Source organism: Galeopterus variegatus, unplaced genomic scaffold (assembly GCF_000696425.1).
Source record: "Galeopterus variegatus unplaced genomic scaffold, G_variegatus-3.0.2 Scaffold4623, whole genome shotgun sequence".
Lineage (NCBI taxonomy): Eukaryota > Metazoa > Chordata > Mammalia > Dermoptera > Cynocephalidae > Galeopterus > Galeopterus variegatus.
Window position 1 is genome coordinate 92,239 of NW_007730734.1, and position 5,548 is coordinate 97,786.

Sequence of the window (5,548 nt, forward strand, 5' to 3'; positions counted from 1 at the left end):
TGTGTGTGTGTGTGTGTGTGTGTGTGTGTGTGTGTGTGTGTGTGTGTGTGAGTGGCAAGGGAGAAACTGATTCACGGGAAGGGACAAACAGGAAGGCAGTGGCAGCAGGGGACAGGAAAGAGACCCAGAGCCTCACACAGCTGCTGGGACATTTCCTCAGCTTGCTCACCACTCCCCCAGCGCAGAGCCGGCTCCATTCTGCCTCCCCACTGGCTCCCAGGCTTCTTCAGCAAGGGGCAGGATGGCGGGGGAAGGAGAGACAACACCCTTGGCCGGCATCTAGTCCAGCTGGGGTCTTTCTTCTCTCCGCAGCGCTGCCCCAGGGAGAGGAGCTGAGTGCCTGCCTCAGCCTGGCTGGTTCTCCACGTTTCCACCACCAGCCTGGGGCCTGCCCCCTACCCCACTCCTGCTGGGCTCTTCAGGAGCCCATGTGTGTCCCACTTAGTTCAGGCCTAAGTAGGAAACTCTGCCCTTTACTGCTGGGTTCAGCCGAGATGCTCTGAGATTTTCTCAAAAGGAACTTGGCCAGGAACCAAAACCAAAACACACAAAGACATCACTTGTACACATAACGGGTAATGAATTTTCAAAATATCTGCGGGTGTGTTTTGCCCCTTTGTAATCCGTTTTCCCTCTCCTTCTCCTGGAGCACTTCTACCATCCAGGCTTACTGCCTGGAGGAGGGAAAAAGGATGTCAGAGGTGCCTCGGGGTAGGAAAGACAGAGGATATCCCGAAACACCAGGAAATGCGGAGTGGCCAGGCCTGGGCGCACTCACACCTGCAGTCCCCAAATCAGTCGGACGGCACAGGGTGGCAGCAGCGCTTCAAGGGCCAAAGCCTTCTTCAGTCTGCAAAAGGATTCCCAGCCTGACAGAGAGATCTTCCTAGGATGCGGTGGTAAGGGCGTGGCGTGTAGAATCAAACATGTAGTGGTCTGCGTCCTGCCTCCACCACTTAGCCTGTGACCTTGCCAAGCCCCTTGACCTCCAGGCCTCAGGTTTCTCATCTGAAACACGGGAGTAATGATGGTCTTTCCCACCAGAGTGCTGTCAGGCTCCCTGAGATGATGCACAGTGGGTGCTTGACAATGAGAGTTGGTGTCACTGACCTTGAAAAGGAGCTCCATGCTGAGCTGGGTGTGGGGAAGAGGGAAAGTATTAAAGAAGAAGACAGGGCAGGCAGGAGGTGGCTTCCCTCTTTGGGGGCTTCCCCAGTGTGGGGGTGGTGTCGACCCCATCCACCTGGGAAGGGCTGGGCTTTCCCCTTGATGTAGGGAAGGAGCTCAGAGAAGCTGTGACATACTGGCAGTGCGCGTCAACCCATCCTGTCTCAGCCACTGTGTCCAGCCATTCCTTTCACAGCCAGCAGCATGATCACAGTTATTTCACTGACTGCCTTTGGGCGGGCTGGGTGAGAGTCACCCCAAATGACCATAATAGAGGTTCCTAACAGATATATATGATGGAGACCCTGTATATAAACCCGCTCACGAAGATGGCCACACTAGCTCACACTCAGGACCTGGCCACACTGGGGACACACCCATGCTCTCTCAGACTGGATCACAAATGCAGGCATCGGCACAGGCACACAGCAGCAACAGCGCTCCAAGTGTGCTGTCAGTGCACACATGCTGTGCTCACTTCGGCTGCACATCTACTAAAATCAGTGCACACACGCTTTCTGTGTGTGTGTGTGTGTGTGTGTGCACACACGCACATGTATATGTGCTTCACAATGGTGGCCAGAATATGTGCTGGAAACCCAAGCAGAAAGGAGCGTGTGAATGTGGCCATCATCAGGGATAAATTAATCCCAGACATGTAAAGGGTTTCTTTTCATTCTCGGCCCTACTGCAAATTCAATTATGACTCTCTGCCAGCTACTGAAATGAGGGGACCAGTAAGTACGTGGCTGGGCCTGGAAAACGGGGCAGGCAGGGGACCCTCTGGATCCACACCCTCATCCCCCCTTCACTGCAGTCCAGCATCCAGGAAAGTGTTGCTGGCATTCTTGGGATCCCTGCATCGATCGCACCTTGGGGCGATTAGCTCTGCTAATGAGGGTCTGCCCCTTGGAGCTGGACCCACCTTCCTCAGACCCACACAGTCAGGGGCCTCAGCCTGTGAGCATGCCTGGGGGAGCCCTCCTGGGTCAAGAATGTCTCTCCAGAGGCCTGCTGGGGGGGAAACAGCCAGCCTCTCCTCTGCGATACCCTTCCGGGGGCTGTGGGAGGCTTGGGTGTTCGTGTCTGCCCCAGGCCAGGAACAAAGCTCTGTGACAGAGCTGCCCCCTCTTCTTGTCCTTCTAGAGGGGAGGGCCATGGTGGGGAATTAAGTTACTTTAAGGGGACTACACAGATGAGGAGAATTGGACATGTCTGATTCCATAAGAATGCCCAGGGAAGGTCAGGTGGAGGCTAGTTTTGAAAGAGGATGGATGAATTGGTGGAGATTTGGTTTTTCTGAAGGTGGGGGAGGGGGAAGGAATGTTGTGAGTGGGCAGTTAGGGGATACGAGGCCAGGAGAGGGGAGCAGGAGGGAGGAATGGCCTGGGTGACCTGAACAGAGGGACTTGAAGGGGGGCCTGAGAGGCCCCCAGGGATGAAGCCCTGTGGGGAGAAGCGGAGCCTGGAGAAGCAGGCCTCAGGCTGGAGGCAGGGGCTCTGCCTGCCCCTCCCCAGGGCCCTCTGAGCCTCTCACACAGCTTTGGCCTGGCCATGGAGAGCTGGATTATCACGGTGAGGCTTAGGCTGCCAGAAGAATGAGAAAAATGGGCCCAAGGGAACACGTCCACCGTGGAGAATAGGAGGGAGGTGGACAGGGAGGGGGCAGAAGGCTGGCACCCAAGAATGTGTATGCATAGTGCGCCGGCTAAGCAGCCCAGGTCAGCCAGTCTCTGCCTTCCCCAAAGGCCTCTGCGTGGGGAGGCTCCACTCCATGTCCACCCAGCCTGCCTCTGATGCCTGAGACTCATGTGCCAGGCTCGAGGCCCTCATCCAGGAGGGCCCATCCCCTCCCAGCACCTCTCCTCTCCTGTCCAAGTGAGGAAGGAGAGCTTGGGAAAGGGTAGGAGAAAGCCCAGCCCCCCTCTCACCTCCAGAGTTGGCTCATTCAAGGTGAGGTTGAAGTTTGAGGATGACTTGCTTCCAGGCAGGTCAGAGAGGGAGCCCTGGCTACTGAGTGCCAACTGCGTGTCTGGCACTGTGCTAGGCTCGGTGTCACCTTTCATCCTCACCCTCGAGAGATAGCTACAGTAGCCTCATTTTAGAGATGAGAAAACTGAGGCTCAAAGAGGTCATGCAGCTGTTAAGGAAGGGTAAACCTGGCCATGTGGAAACAAAATGCTTGCTCTTTATGCCACCCCACCCTCCCAGTTCAGGTACCCCACCCCCACCAATCTCACTCCTGTTGACTTCCAGACTGGACCCAGAGCCTTGCCTGGTGGGGCGGGGTGGGAGTCAAGAAGCAGGCAGGAGCCATTGTGTGTAGAGGTAGCATTGGCACTGTGAAGTTTGTGGTTTTTCATTCACTCAAATATTTATCGATCAACTATTATACCCAGGCTGTGTTCTAAGCATAGAATTCTAGCCCTTGTAAAAGCTGCTAGTCAGGGAGCCAAATGATAAACAATTTCACGTGGTGATAATGAGTGCTAGGAGGACCAATAAAACAAGGTGAGGAGATGCAGAAATGGCTAGGGCTGGGGACTGTCTAAATGATGATCCTTTTTAGATGGGAGAGGGGAGAAGCCTGGAAATGTGACATGGGAGCAGGGATCTGGCTGAAGGTAGAGAGTGAGTCATGCAAAACCCGGTGGTCAGCATTCCAGGCTGGGGGCACAGCAGGTGCAAAGGTCCTGAGGCAGGAATGAGCTGGCTTGCCAGACTGTTCCCACTGCCTGGGAGTGTGGCTCTCATCCTTTTTGTGGCCCATTCTAAATGAGGCCAGGGGAGGGGCCTCGGCTCATTGGAATCATTCCCTGCATGACCCTTGCCAGGACTAAAGTGGGTTCCCTTGCCCACTCTAGGCTGAGCTGGTGATGCGGGCACAGAGCCCCCTTGGCCATCTTCTTTCCTGTAGCTGGCCGCCTGGGACCCAGCCAGGACGTAGGACAATACTTCCAGAGCTCACACTCCTCACTGCCACACTCTAACTGCTGTTGGGGATTCAGGCGACATGCTATTTCCAGATGGACGAGGGTGACTATTTTATTTTATTTTTAAAAATAACTTTTATTGGTTTTTGTCTTATTACAAAGGCAATATATGTTCATTATGGAAATTTGAAAAAACAGCTAGCAAAAGAAGAGTATAAAATAGTCACTAATCCCATTACCCAGAAAAGAACCACTGTTGGCACTTGGGTATCTCTAGAATTTTCCATGTGAGTATAGAATATATGTTAGTACTTTTTAAAAATGTGATCTCACTGTACATAGTGGTCTGTAACCACAATCATGTGAATATTCATCCGGATCACTGAATATGCCTCTACAACATGATTTTATGACTATATTCTTCCATTTGGAGGAACCATGGTTTATTTAGCCAGGCCTCTATTGATGGACTTTTAGGTAGTTTCCTTTTTTGGTGTGTGTGTGTGTGGGGGGGACATCTTGTCCACAGGGCTTTTCCATGGCCATTCTAGGGGGCTTTGGTAAAGTGTCTAAGCAGTCCTTGAGATGTGGGGCATGATAAGATGCTTCAGGATGCCGGAGGCCTGGATAGGAGTCCAGGTTGGTCATGTGGGTCTCTGCTTCTTTTTCTAGGGCAGGGGCCCTTTAAGTGTCTCAGATACGGATACCTCCCCCTGCCCCCGCTCTCCCAAGTTGAATCACTGGGAAGAAGGAAGAGATAGGATCTAACTAAGAAAACTGTTTCCCCACAGCTGTCCACAAACAGTGTTGCTATAAAAGATGGAGACTCTGGACCTCTATCTGTGTTCAGGGTACCTCCACGGTCCCTGCTCACAGGGGGCTTGGGTTGGGGATAATGGCCAGGAGGGAGAATGGGAGGCCAGGGGCACCTGCCCTGGGGTGAAAGTCCTGAGAGTCTGCAGAAGGCATTGCAGGAAAGCTGGGGATGGGGATGTGGGTGGGAGGTATCAGGTGAGGACCCAGGGGAATGCAGGTGCAGGCTGGAGGACCGAGGCTGTCTGCGATCACGGACTGTGTCAAGTTCCTTTGCTTTCTTCACGAAGCTGCCTCTGCGGTCATGGTTTATGTCTCCCTCCGAGCCCTAACCTCCACCTGCATACGTTAATGGCTATTACTTGGGCCAGCCTGAACTTGCCGCCAGCTCTCTGGCTTCTCTCCCCACCATTGGTGAGGCCTGGGGCAGTTCTGTCTCCCTTCCTCCATCAAATGTGGGGTCACCATGTCTCCTTTAGTTGGTTTCTGTGAGGTCCAGGTGCCAGGAATGTAGAATGTGGCACATGGCAGATGCCCAATTTTTAAATATTTCTTTTACATTTTCTTCTCCCACCTCAGATGACGTCTTTGAGAGGATATAAAACAAGTTCTTTTCCATCTCTGGGCCTTTCTCC